The sequence below is a fragment of the Procambarus clarkii genome, chromosome 18 (genome assembly GCF_040958095.1).
Source record: "Procambarus clarkii isolate CNS0578487 chromosome 18, FALCON_Pclarkii_2.0, whole genome shotgun sequence".
NCBI lineage: Eukaryota > Metazoa > Arthropoda > Malacostraca > Decapoda > Cambaridae > Procambarus > Procambarus clarkii.
Window position 1 is genome coordinate 28607663 of NC_091167.1, and position 15103 is coordinate 28622765.

At 50.9% G+C, this 15103-nt stretch overlaps 1 protein-coding gene across 2 annotated transcripts in view; it reads right to left on the minus strand.

Moving 5' to 3' along the window:
• Nucleotides 1–15103, minus strand: part of LOC123754352 (protein Loquacious) — a 60188-nt gene that overhangs the window by 16748 nt on the left and 28337 nt on the right. The gene's annotated exons all lie outside the window — the stretch shown is intronic.

The window sequence follows — 15103 nt, forward strand, 5'->3', positions numbered from 1 at the left end:
AAACATTGACAAAATAGATGAGGCAATTTTTTTTTTTAAATCTGCAACGTCAAGAACAAGAGGCCACAGTTAGGCTAGGGAAACAAAGATGGCAAAAAACATAAGAACATAGTGGTGCCAAAACCATCAGTGGTTTCAAAGTGTCATATGACAAAGATTTTTGGGAAGGGCGGGACATTATGAGCATAGCTCTCATCCTGGGAAATCATCAAGTTATTGTCGAGTATCACTTTATCTGCACTGTATTTGCCATTTTATGAACATGTTAACAGCAGCAATCATGGCACAGAAAGTGGTAAAAAAAAGAAGAAATATATTTCCACTGAGCAGAACATTTATGTTATAAAGGTATAAGTGCAGAGAGAACAGTCTCAGCACCATGACTTCCAGCCTACCAGCTGAGTTAAGATGGGAGGCAGCTTCCACCCCACACATCAGAGCCCTCCCCCGGTACTTGCCTCACCACCCCCTTAGTGAGAACAAAATTCTTGTCGTATTTCTGGGCATAATAAAGATGGGCCATGTATTCTTTTGGCAGTAAAATGTTTGCTAGTGATATCTCTATACAGATCAAAATACTGAATGCATTATAAACATATAAAAACTGACTAACATATTCAAACATAGAGTATATATTCAAACTAAGTAAACAAGGCTGCCAAAAAAACTTAGTAAGTTCACTTTTGCACACAGAGCTGTAGACTGTTGAAACAAGTTCAGAAGGTGATAGAGGGTAAAACCATCAGCAATTGAAAACTGAAAAGAGTATACACATTTTAGTGTGGTTGGGCACTCACAGGTAACGCTCGGCCGATGTTCGGGTGGCACACCAGGCTTTTTGACCTTATATGCATATATCCCTTTAGAGAATTCTATTGCAAACAATTTGATACCAAAATAAACGATGTAACACGAAAATTGACGTGAGAAAACTGAAAAGAGTATACACATTTGAGTGCGGATGTTGTGGATGTGCGGATGGGTGCTTGCTCATGGGTAACGCTCGGCCGATTTTCGGGTTTGCCGCGGGCGGTATGCCGGGCTTTTTGACCTTATATACATGTATTTCTTTAGAGAATTCTATTGTGAACAATTTGATACCAAAATGAACGATGTAACACGAAAATTGATGTAAGAACACTGAAAAGAGTATAGATATTTTAGTGTGGGTTCATGCTCACGGAAAATGCCAGGCCCACCGTGGGGAGGGCTGGGGTGTGCATGTCAGGCTGCTCAAAGTATTAATAAGTATGCAAAATGTAAGAAAGACGCGAAAATAAGCGAGTATTTATCGTTTCACTGAGTGGAGGTGCTCTGTGAGGCTGTTTCTGCTACTTGTCAATGCCTGGTGTTATCCTCAGATGTTTCACTGATTGTTTTATCACTTTTTTTTTATTTACATCCTCATAGAGCTACGGTATTATATCCATATTTACATCATACAAGTAAAACCCAAACAATTATTGTTTAAACTGTTTTAAAATGACGACCGCATTTCCCTAGTAACATTGATGACAACAACCTCGTTCGTACCATGAAATGGTAGCAGGATTTTTTCATGGGTCAAGGTAAACTCCATTACATCTATATTTGCATCATAATTGTAAAACCCAAACAATAATTTGTTTAAATCTTCATATGATAATGACCGCATTAACGTTTTATATCACTACATACAAAATAATACATAACAGGAATCAACAAAATTATCAAAGTAGCATTCTTGACACCTTAAATTTCAAGAACAAGAGGTAATAGATTCAAGCCTAGGAAACGAAGCTGCCAAAAAAATATTAGAAAGTTCACTTATGCAGAGTGGTAGATGATTAGAACAAGTTAAGTGAGAAGGCTGTGTGGTTGCCAAAACTATCAGTAGTTTCAGTCATATGACAAAGAGTAATGGGAAGATGGGGACTCCACAAGCATAGTTCTCATCTGTAATTTTACCTAGGTAATTACAGAGTTTGCTGATTATGCCAAGCATTTAGGAAAATAAGAAACTTAGATGATTGGCATGCCCTTCAAGACCTGAACAAAGTGTATGGGATCAACAGTTGGCAAATGGAATTTAATGTGAATACATTCCACATTATGGAATGTGGAATATGAGAAAATAGACCACACACACACAACCTACAAATTATGTGAAAAATCTTTAAAGACTTCTGATAAAGAAACAGATCTAGGTGTGGTTCTGAATAGAAAACTGTTACCAGAGGACAGCATAAAGAACACTGTGCAAGGTGTCTATGCTATGCTTTCCAACTTCAGAACTACTTTTAAATACAGTATAGTACATAGAAAGCATAATATTAAAGAAATCTTCATGACCTCTGCGAGACCAAAATTGGAATGCTCAGAAATTGTATGGTGGCCGAATCTCAAGCAGCACATCAACAAACTGGAAAATGTGTAAGATATGCAACCAAATGGCTTCCGGAACTGAAAAGCAAGAGCTACAAGAAGAGGCGACAGGTGCTAAACATACCAAAGTTAAATGATAGAAGAAAAGAGGTGACATGATTACTACATATAAAATTGCAACAGGAATCAACAAACTGACAAAGAAGAATTCTTGATAACTGCAACTTCAACATGAGGTCATAGATTTAAACTAGGGGGGAACAAAGCTGTCAAAAAACATTAGAAAGTTCAGTTTTGCAGTGATAGATCGTTGGAACACTTTCAGTGCAGTGGTAGTTTCAGTACCATCAGTAGTTTCAAAGCATCTTATGACAAAGAGTGTAGGGAAGATGGTACACCACTAGTGTAGTGCTCATCCTGTAACTACACATTGGTAATTACACTTAAGTTAATTACTCAGCTACAATTACTGTAACTACACTTAGTTAATTACACACACATGATACCTACTCCTTTGTAACAAGCATACATTTAGCTCTCAAACTGGCCACACATGCAGTCATGGTAAAATGATAATGCCCATTTCATTAATATAATTTGAGAAATAAAAAAAAAATGTTCACATTCAAACACATTGAGGTAATTTGTTATAGTGTAACTACATCTGGTTGTAAATAGACTACACAAATCATATCACTACAGTACAGTACTGTGTGCGTACATTTAGCCATAATATTCCTTAACTGAATACAGTATTCCACTAACATTCTCTTGGCATTATATTTTTCTTCATTATCTAACACTGCTTCTTTTTCTGTAATTATATTTATTTTCTCATTTATTAGCTTTATACCCACACAATATCACCTAATTTCCTCTTTCACTCTTTGATCCCAAACATTCTCATTTTATAAGCCCCTACCAGTACACTACAATTATCACCCATTTTTCAAATGCCTGTTTTCAACTAATCTACAACATATCCAAATACAATAAGGTTTCAGTTTCCATAATCAATACAATCATCAGTTAATACTTTCTCCTTTATCACTACTGTAGTTACTTTTCCCATCATTCAAATTAAGCAGGAACTTACTTTATTTTGAATGTTATTATTCATCTATATTCAATGTTAAGCTATGTAAATAACTAAAGATTTAAATTTAAGTAATTTCTAGATCAAATGCAATATTGAGTTTTATATATAAAAATCTTTCAATACAGTATACTAAAACAATATACATTTCCATTCCAAAATACAGCTGCTGTGCAGCAATTATTTTAATTTTATTTAATTAAGGGCACGTTTGCTCTCATAAATAACCCACCACAGGTACTATCAGGGCCAGCCTTACCATCCTGCGGGGGAGACCCAGACCCAAAAATGGCACAAGACCCTACAAGTTATGATATTTCTTTTGGAATTTTGGTTAAAACCCTTATTGTTTCCCTCAGCTCTGACATCTGCATAAGAGCCTCTTCAGTTCTGATGTTTTAATTTTCATCTTTCATATTTTGCACAATCTTAACAAATAATATAGAATGTGGATGTCTTTTATCTTAAAGAACACAATTTAGCAATTCTATGCCATTGATGCAAGCATCTACACCATGATATCCAGTCAGAAACTGACCACAAAGGCAGTGTTTTCCAAAATCAATTCAAGATTATTAGCTATGTAAAACTGGTCAGAATACCAAATGATGTTTTACCAGTATTATTCTCTATATTTTTTATGCCATTTGTGATCACTATGGATTCCCCTTTAAATGCTAGTGTGTTCAACACTGATAAAATTCTATAACAAATGCTCTCGTTGCCCCACTAATGTTTGGTTTTGTGGTATTTCAAGTTTTGAAAAATGTAAATTAACCTTTCTCATTTTACATGGTCTAGAAGGCCAATGACAAGAAATTATTTTCCACTTTGTAAGTGGCAGGAAATTTTAAAATAAATATAAAAAAAACCAGCGTTGAATGTAATGAAACGCCATTTTCTGGGTGAGTCCCGGAGGCTCCCCGGAGCTATCCCAGGCTGATATGCTAATGTCAGACTTTGGCATCAGTCATGTGTATGGAGTTCTTAGGCCTACCGGGGACCACGGCCAGAACCGGGCCCCCTCAGAGAGGCAAGGGGAGCAATGGCCTATAGAAGCCCCCGTGTAGTTGGAAGCATTCTATGTCTGCCATCGACCGGAACAGGCACCCAGAAAGGTAAGCGCCCCAAAACAAACCCCTATTCTGGTTAAAATTGCTACCTAATACCGAACTAGTGGATAGAACTCCCCAACCGAAAACAAGCAAATTAGTGTGACGTCACACACTGCCGCGCCGCTGTCTGCGCAGCTCCCCCCTCCCCGGGAGGGGGAAGGGGGAGCCCCAGACCCCCCGCGCCGGCTACCCACACCTCGGTTCTTGAGGCTGGATGTCAAAAACGCGAAAAACCGCCGACCGGAGGGAGGGAGGGATGCCGGGGAGCCTCCGGGACTCACCCAGAAAATGGCGTTTCATTACATTCAACGCTGGTTTTCTGGGGGAAGCCCCGTCGGCTCCCCGGAGCTAACTACCCACAGACAGAAAAAGAGGGACTTACCCGGGAGGCGGTCGTCGCTCACCCCTCAACTCGAAGCCGAGACAACTGGCTGCAACCGCCGACCCAAAGCAACACAGGCCCGACGAGGGCCAGGGACATTCACAAGGTAACGAGCAGCCAGGACCCTGTTCGACCGCCAAAATCCCCGCGCCCGAATATCAGACCAAGACATATTCCCAAAGACGGCAGCAAGAGCCGCGAACTTACGAACGTCATGGGCACGGGGATAGACCGCAGGCTGACTAGACCTAATAACCCTGCGGACGACCTGAGAGACCCGAACCCGCGAACAGGGAAGAAGGGAAACCGGATCAACCCACAGTGCGTCCCCGGACACAGAAGCTGTGGCGCGCAAATAACGGCGAAGCGCCGCAACCGGACACAAAACATGATGCACCCCCGGCCTGACCAACCAAGCATCAACCACCCATGGACCCCTCCGGAACGCAGCAGTCTCATTCTTCGCCAGAAAAGAAGGAGACGGCTGCAAACGAACAAAACTATCACCACGACCAAAAGAGCAGAAACCCCTGCGCCGGAGGAGAGCATGAAGCTCCCCTACCCGACCCCCAGAGGCCAAAGCCAACAAGAAAAGTGCCTTGGAAAAACAATCCTGGACCGAAGGGGCCACAACGAAACGAGGATATGAAAGGAAAGCGAGCACTCTGTCCAAAGACCAGGACGGCTCAGGCGACGCATGAGCAGGCCGGAGGTGAAACAATGCACGAGACAGCTTGCGAAACGGCGCAGACGTAACATCGATACTGAAAGCAAGCGGAAGCGGCTCCGCCAGCGCCGCACGATACGAAGCGACAGTGTTAGGCATAAGATGACGGTCCTGAAACAACCACGAGAGGAAGGACAAGACCACCCGAACAGACAAGGAGCTAACACGACGAAGACGCAAAAAGAAACGGAAGGACCGCCAGGAAACTTCATACTGCCGCCGAGAAGAAGCCCTCAGGTGGGACACCAACAAGGAGGCCACCTGATCACCATAGAGATGATGATAGACTCGAGTCAAAAAAACCATACGCGAAGACTCGAGGAGAAGATCGAACCAGCCACGTGACGTACCGGCCCGATCTGCTGAAAGAGGCGGAGCCGCGGGAAAACCCTCGGGTTCGGACACCGAGCAACCAGCGCCTGAAACCAAGGCTGGGCCGGCCACCAAGGGGCCAGAAGGACAACTCTCCCCCGGTAAGTCTCTAAGCGAGTCAGGACCTGGAGTAACAGCCGAACCGGGGGAAAGAGGTACAGGAACCCCCACCTCGACCAGTCGAGCCGAAAGGCATCGACCCCGACGGCCTCGCAATCGGGGAAGGGCGCCGCATAAACGGGAAGACGCCGCGACCACGCCGACGCGAAGAGGTCCACCTCGGGGCGCCCGAACGTCTGGCAAAGCCAACGGAAGGACTCGTCGTCGACCGTCCACTCCGTGGAGAGGGGAACGAAGCGAGACAGGGCGTCGGCCAAGACGTTGGACACGCCCCATACGTGAACCGCCAGGAGAGCCAAACCCCGAGAACTCAGCAGACGAGTCACCCGAAGCGACCAACCCCAAAGAGACAAGGACCGCATCGAACCCCCGCGGTTCAGGCAATGAACCACCGGAGAGCAGTCCGAATGGAGCCGAATCGTCGATCCGCGGGCCACCCGAATCCTCCCCAGAGCAAACCACACTGCCGCGAACTCCCGCACCGTACTGTGAGCTCGACGGAAGGACGGATCCCAACGCCCCTGGCCGGCCTGGTGAGCACTGGTCACAAAACCCCAGCCGAGAGACGACGCATCCGTGTACACATCGAGCGAGGGCTCGGGTAGGCGCCAAGGCACTGAACCCCGAAAAACCCGAAGAGGAAGCCGGTGACGCAGCAACCGACGCAAGTCCCCCGGGGGTCGAACTCTGCGATCGCGAGAGAGGCGGAAGGGGGAACCCCGAAGGAACCAGAACAGCCGTCGAAGCCAAACCCGACCCGGCGGGTAGACCACCATCGCGAAGTTCAGGCTCCCGCACAGCCCCTCGAGCAACCGCCGGGTGACCCGAGGGCCCTCCAGAAACAGACGAAGGCGGGACCGCAGCCGCAGGAGAGACTCCGGAGGGAGAGACAAGGAGGCGGTCCGAGAGTCCCACACGAGACCCAGCCAAGTCCGAACCTGAGAGGGAACCAGATGGGACTTCCTCCAGTTCACCAAGAACCCGGCGAGCTGGGAAAGAACCAAATCCCTGGCTAGCAAGCAAGCTGACTGGCTGGGAGCCCAAACCAGCCAGTCGTCGAGGTAGGCCAACACCCGAACACCTAGGAGACGCAAACGAGCCACCACAACCCGTGTAAGGCGTGTGAACACGTGAGGTGCCAGGTTCAACCCGAACGGGAGACAACGAAAACGGTAACTCAAGATGCCCCACTACAAAACCGAGCCAGTCCCTGAACCGCGGATGAATCGGGACATGCCAATAAGCGTCCCGGAGGTCCAGGGACACCATCCAAGCACCCGGCTCCAAGAGGAGCCGAACCTGAGACAGCGTAGTCATCCGAAAGGAGGGGCAATGAACCCAGGGGTTCAGACGGGACAAGTCCAGAATGAACCGCAGGTCCGCACAGTCCCGTTTCGGAACCGGAAACAGACGGGAAACCCATCTGAGGGACGACGTCGTTTCGACGACGCCCAAGCGTACCCACTCCAAGACGACTCGACAGAGCGCAGGGGAAGAAGCCTGCCCCGCCAGCCCCGACCCCCCAAAGGGGGGAGGGGCCACCCAACGCCACCGCAGGCCGCAAGACACGACCCGAAAGGCCCACGAATCGTGGGACCAGGCGCGGGCGAACAGCGCAAGCCGCCCCCCCATCGCCCCATCAAAGGGGCAAACCGCGAAAGGGCCGGCGACCCTTACGAGACCCAGAACCCCGCACAGCGCGAACACCGCGCCGACCAGACGAGGGAGGGTCCGCAGGAGGAGCCAACCCCAAACCTGACACCAGAGGCCTACCACGACGAGAGGAACCCCGAGCCCTGGCACGACCTTTCCGGGAAGACCCACCCCGGGACCCCCGGAAAACCAACAAGTCCGACATCGGACGACAAGCCGCCGACGCAGCCTGAATAAACTGCGCCACGGCCGACTCCCCAAACAGGAGAGGACAAAAAGGTGAAGAACGCCTAAGAGCCAGAGCCCAAGCAGATACCACGGAGGAACCCAGCACCGCCTGCCGACACGCGAGACGGGAAGCATAGAACAGGGAAACCGCATCCCGCAAAATCGGCGTGAACAGCTTCAACAAGGCAGCCGACGAACGCGCAGCCGAGGACAAGGTGCCGGACCCCGGGACGGACCCAAGCGTCCCCACATCCTCCACGAGCCAATCCGAAGACAGCTCCAGGAGGGAAAAGAACCGCAAGGCCGAACACAAAAGGCCCCGAGCGCGCAAGTCCTCCGCCACGAGCGCCGCCGAAAGGGAGGGAACCTGCACATGGAGCTGAATAACGCCCACATCGCGGGGAAGGGCAGGGGCAAACAAGCACTCATTCAGGTACTCAAGTTCACCCCCCAGGAAAACCTGAAGCACCGTGGAAGCTTCCCGCCACTCCAGCGTGCGGGAACGACAGAAGGAATGCCAGGAATCCAGACCAAACAAGGGGCAGTCTGCTAGCCAGGACGACTCCGGAACCTCGTAACGGAGCCAGAAAGGGAACGAAGTCCCAAACCTGAACGTGGACGGATCCATTTCCGAGGCATAATCCGGGTCACGCAGGAGGTAAGCTGCAAAGGCCGCTCGCACCACACCAGGTGGGATGCGATAAGCCGAAAACCTCCGGAAGGACGGAACCGACGTACCCGGGGGAACACGGAACCGTACCCGGGGAGGGGCCGACACCAAATCCAACTCGTACGCAGAGGGGGGGAAAGAAAACCCCACTCCTTGTAACAATAAGCCCCGCTCAGTGGGAAGAAAAGCCCAGGCGGGGTCCAGCGGGGCCCAAGGCCCCCAAGTCAGCCCCTCCCCAGCCCCGAGGTCCGTCACCACAGGACCCGAGGCCGAGTCCTCTCCCCAAGCCCCGACCCCACAAGACAAGGACGGAGCAGCCGGAAAAGCTGGAGGAAGGGGGGCCCACTGGTCAGACCCTGAAGCTTCGGCCGGGAGACAAGACTCGAATGCCTCTGCCGCCCCCCCGGAAGGGGCAACCCCCGAAGCTGCCCGAGTCTCGAGATCAAGTAACCCCTGCTCCGACCCCGAAACCCTCAGACGCTTCGGGGCCGGAAGCTGGGGCGGGGGACCAGAACGAACAGAAGGGGAAGGACGAGGAGGTGCGGACTGAACCAGGATCGAAGCGACCCCCACCCCCAAGTCCGGGTCTCGAAAAGCAAAGCGGGGCAGCCCCGGGGCATCCGGGGAAGCAACCAACCGAGCGCGTTGCAACAGACGAAACCTAGACTGCAACGCACGTGCCGCCTGTACCCGAATAGAATCATCAGAGGATTGGGTAAATTGAGTCACAAGCAAGCAGCATCACTCACAGGACTCAGGGTCGAAAGTATCACCGACCCAACAGGCAGCGTGGCAGAGGCAAAAACAATGAGGGTCACCCTGAGACAAGGGGACCGAGCAACCCTCAAACTCGCACACAGCGAGTGGGGACTCCGGGGTCACATCCATCGGACCCACGCGCCCCCTAGGGGATTCCCAGGGTCCTGAGCGTTTACTTTAAGAGGACTCGCGCTCAGGTAGTCCCAGGCAGGGTGCTGCAAACCGACGCCCAAAACTACCAAGCAAACTTCTAAAGCTGAACCCCAGGGACGTGTACACTCACGGGGACCTAGCAGGGGGCGCCACCGAGGAGAACAGTGGAAGGGCAAAAACAAACTGAATAAAATGATAGAACCCCCCACCAGGCAAAAACAAATAGAAAAACAAAACCCCGCAAGAGGACAGCGAACCCCAAGGAACAGAGCCGGCCGCGATGTCGGGAAATACAAGCTGAGCAGCACCCTGCGCCCCTACCAGTGCAAACTGCCTCTTACCTGCCGGTAACAAGGGAGAACAGAACACCCAAGAGCCCAACAGGCGGCCGAAAAACCGAAAGGTAAAACGGACCAGCAGAGGCAGACCCCGAGGAGCCTGTGGAAGGCGACCCCAAGCCCCAAGGGCAGTACTTACAGGGCACCTAGGGAAGGCAGCCCTAGGCGCATGCAGCCCGAGTACTGAAGATAACTCCTGGCTCTCGCACCCACAAAACTAACACCACACTCAAAGCACAGTGCAGTAGCGACACCGGAGCCAGAGCACACGACCATCGCCTATAGCATCAGCCTCAAGAACTGAGGTGTGGGTAGCCGGCGCGGGGGGTCTGGGGCTCCCCCTTCCCCCTCCCGGGGAGGGGGGAGCTGCGCAGACAGCGGCGCGGCAGTGTGTGACGTCACACTAATTTGCTTGTTTTCGGTTGGGGAGTTCTATCCACTAGTTCGGTATTAGGTAGCAATTTTAACCAGAATAGGGGTTTGTTTTGGGGCGCTTACCTTTCTGGGTGCCTGTTCCGGTCGATGGCAGACATAGAATGCTTCCAACTACACGGGGGCTTCTATAGGCCATTGCTCCCCTTGCCTCTCTGAGGGGGCCCGGTTCTGGCCGTGGTCCCCGGTAGGCCTAAGAACTCCATACACATGACTGATGCCAAAGTCTGACATTAGCATATCAGCCTGGGATAGCTCCGGGGAGCCGACGGGGCTTCCCCCAGAAAACAGCATCAAATGTAATGAATTGCCATCTTGTGGGTAGAGCCCCGGAGGCTCCCTGGAGCTATTGGACTGATATTAGCTAATATTAGTATGGGGCTTCAATCGTGTGGAGTTGTACTGCCTACCGGGAACCACTAGCCAGAATGTGGTCCCCCTCAGAGAGGCGTGGGGAGCAATGGCCTATGAAACTATCATGTATGAAATTATTCATGTCTGCCATCGACTGGGGTTGAGCACCCACAAAGGTAGACACTCCAAAACAGACCACTCCTGGTAGAAAAATTGCAACCCGAGACAGAAACTCCCAACAAGGAAAACAAGCTAACAAGCAACATGTCATCACACAGTGTGTTGCTCGATCGCACCACCCACCCCCCCTCAAAGGGGAAGAGGGGGGGGTCCCGACCCACAGAGCCTGCAGCCGGACCTTTATTTAGGAGACTGAAAACAGAAACAAAAAAACGCCGACCGGGGGAAGGGAGGGTGCCAGGGAGCCTCCGGGGCTCTACACAGAAAATAGAGTTTCAATATGAAACCAAAAACAACCTACACAGGGAAAGGAAGTGGCGAAAAGACCGTGAAGAGACTTCATACTGACGCCAAGAAGAAGACCACAGGTGGGACACCATAAGAGAAGCCACCTGGTCACCATACAGATGGTGATACACACGTGTCAGAAACTCCAGACACAAAGCGCAGAAGAGTAGAGCAAAACAGCAAGGTACCTCACTAGCCCAATCTGCTGAAAAAGGGCAGAGCCGTGGAAAATGCCCCTGGTTCGGACACCGAGTAAGCAGCACCTGAAACCAAGGCTGGGCCGGCAACCATGGGGCCAAAAGGAGAATGCTTCTCCAATAGGACTCGAGCTGAGCTAAACCCCAAAGCAACAGCTGAACCAGGGAAAAGTGGTACAGGTAACCCCATCTCGAGCAGTCCTGCCGAAAAGCATCTACCGCGACGGCCTTACAATCGGGGAAGGGTGCCACATAGATGGGGAGATGCCTCGACCACGTCGACACGAAGAAGTCCACCTCCGGCAGAGCCAACTGAACGGGTAAGTGTTGAAGTTCATTTCATGGACAGGAATGAACTGTGACAGGCCGTCCACCAGGATGTTGGACACGCCCCAGATATGAATCGCATGGACAGGTAAACCCCGGGAACTCAGCAGAAGAGCCATTCAAAGCGACCAGCCCCAAAGAGCCACGGACTGCAGAGACCCTCCGCGGGTCAGGGAATGAACCACTAGAGTGCAGTTTGAATGGAGCCGGGTCATAGAGCCTCGACGAAGCCGAATCCAAAGTAGCAAAAGCCAAACCACCCCGAACTCCTGCACCTTCCAGTGAGCCCGACAGAGCCCACTGCCCCTGGATGGCTAGGGGAGCACTGGACACAAAACCCCAGCCAGAAGAGGCACCCTCGAACACACCAAGCGAGGGTTACAGGAGGCACCAAGGCGCCGAACACTGAAACCCAAAGAGGAAGCCAGAGACACAGCAACCAACGCAAGGTATCTGAAGGACACTCGCACTCATGAGACCAGTGGAAGGGACGGCCCCAAAGGAACCAAAACAAACGCCAAAGCCAAACCCAACCCTGCGGGTAAAAGAGCCAGGCGAAATTCAACTCCCATACGACCGCTCAAGCAAACACCGAGTAACCCAAGACCCCCTCAAAAACAGCCAAAGGCAGGACCGCAGCCAAAGCAACGCCGCAGGGGGTAAGAGACATGAACATCATCCGAGAATCCCAACCAAGGCACAGCCAAGTCCGAACCCAGGACAAAACTACTGTAACCAGGACTTTCACCGACCGACCAGGAGCTTGAACCCGGCCAAGCAGAACTGCGGACCGGCAGGGAGCCCACACCCACCAGCCAGGAAAACACAGGAACAGAAGATCGCAACCAATTAGTGTAAGAGAAACCAAACTCAAACAAAAACCAGAGCCAACACAGAACCGGGTTACAAGGAGGCACGAGGCACAAAACCCACCAGAGGAAAATCAGATAAGAGGGAGTGACAGAGACATCTTGAGGGCCCCAGAGCACAAAAACACATTAAAAATGCACCCAAGTGAACCCAAACACCCAGGCCACAAAAGTAAACACAACATGGAGTGCCACCTTGGCACGCAAACAGGATAGGAACATGGCCGCCAACATAAACAGCGCTACTGCAGACCAATTGAGATCGAAAATACATACCCCAGCAAATATGGCAAAACTAAAGCTGAAGGAAAGGAGGGAATCAAAATACCCTCCCACGCAGCAAGCCCCCTGCTCAGAAGCACAAAGGTCCAAGTGGGAGCAAGTGAAGCCCAAGCACACCAAGCGGGCTCCTGCCCCCAAGCCCTGAAATCCCCCAGAAGAGCTCCAGGGCAGAGCCTACCTCCACCCCCCCCCCACCCTTGAAGAAAAGGCAGAGTCCAAGGAAAAAGCCTCAAAGAAGGGGGCCCTGCTGGGAAGACCCAGAAGCCTTGGCGGAAGGGACATACTCAAAAGCCTCCGTTCCCACATTGAATGGGGCAGCCCCTGAGGCTGCCCGAGTCTCATCCCACAACTAAACCTGGCCCCGACTCTGAACCCTTCAGACATTTGAGAGCCGGGAGCAGGGAGGGAAAGGAGCAAGGCGAACCATGCCAACAAGGGAAGGACTCAAGGGCGGTAACTGAACCCCAGCCAAAGCACCCAACGCCCCCAAGTCCAGCCTAACCAAACGGGGCATTCGAACGGCTGACCAACCTAGCATGTTGCAACTACCCAAGCCTACTATGCAACGCGACAACCGCTGACCCCTAAGATCTCTCAAAGAAGAATGGGGGAAACTGTAGAGGGAGCGGGGAACAAGACCTGCACAACTCCGGGCCGAAGGTGTCGGTTGACCCAACAAGCAGTATGACATGAGGCAGAACAGGTGATTGTCACCCTGAGACAGGGGCAATGAACAAACTTCAAACTCGCACAAGGCAAGATGGAACTCGGAGGACATGTCCATCGGTCAACCAAACCCTGACGAGGCTTTCCAGGGCCTGCAGGGAAATGTATCCCAACGGAAAGCCCAGACACTGGTGTTGCCAAGCCAGTTGTAACCCCATATGTTATCTGGGCAAACTGGTCCCTGTGAGGTTAGCAACCCCGGAGGCCCAGAGGAGGTCTACCCTACTGAACCTAGGTATCACCTAATATGGACCATGGTGGCCTCCCAACGGGCAATAAAGCAAACTAAAGAATGAAAGAGAACTCCAAGGAAGCACCACAACCCATGGGACCAGAAAGAATCACGGCCACTGCGATTATGCAAGCTGGGCAGCCCAGTGCTCCCCAACCAGCAAACCACCACTCTCTACCCAGGGCCAAACGAAAGCACTGTACCAGGACCTAAGCTGACCCCAAGAGCGAGGAGAAGCTAAGCAGTCACTACCCATATGGGAATGGGGACGCAAAGGACCTAGAGAAGGGAACTCTGAACCCCAAGGGGTGAATTCACAGGGCACCTAGCGAAGGGAGCCCTAAGTGCATGCAGCCCTTGGTACAAACTCCTGGCCACTGTCAACACACAGAAGGAACACCAGCAGGGTGAAGCCAATCAGGTAACCCGAGGCCAGAGGTGAGACGCATGCAGCCCTTGGTACCAAACTCCTGGCCACCGCACCAACAAACAGCAGGAACTACCACCAGGGTGAAAAGCCTGTTAGGCAACTGAGACCAGAGTTCACATCTGCCCTGTTTAGCTTCAGTTGACAAACTAATGGTCCGGCTGCTGGCTAGGGATGGCAGGACCCCTCCTCTTCCCCTCCAGGGGCGGGGACGGGGAGGGGGGGTCGGCACGCAGTGTGATGAAATGTTGCTTGTTAGCTTGTTTTCCATGGGGGAGTTTCTATCTTCTGTTCGTTTTTTTTTTTTTATCAGGAAGAATTTTTCTATCAGGAGGGGTCTGTTTTAGAGAGCCTACCTTTCTGGGTGCTCAACAGGCCGAAGGCAGACATGAATACTGTCATACATGAGTTTCATAGGCCACTGCTCCCTGCACCTCTCTGAGGGGACCATGTTCTGGCTTGTGGGGTCCTGGTAGGCATGACAACTCCATATGACTGAAGCCCCATACTAATATTAGCTAATATCAGTCCAATAGCTCCAGGGAGCCGACAGGATTCTCCCACAGAAACTATATATAAAATCCTAGATCAAGCACATGGCATTAGTGAAATGATTTTTTTTTTGTACAAACTTTGCATATTTATGTTATCACAAGAACATAACTGCTGCCTGGAAAGTTCTTGAGAATCAAGAGAGAGCAAACAATATATCCATGACTTAGGACTGGGATCCCCTCATAAATCTCTCAACGAGACACCTTATGGTTTAAGGCCGACCCTGGTAATTATAACACACTACAGTTATTAGAATG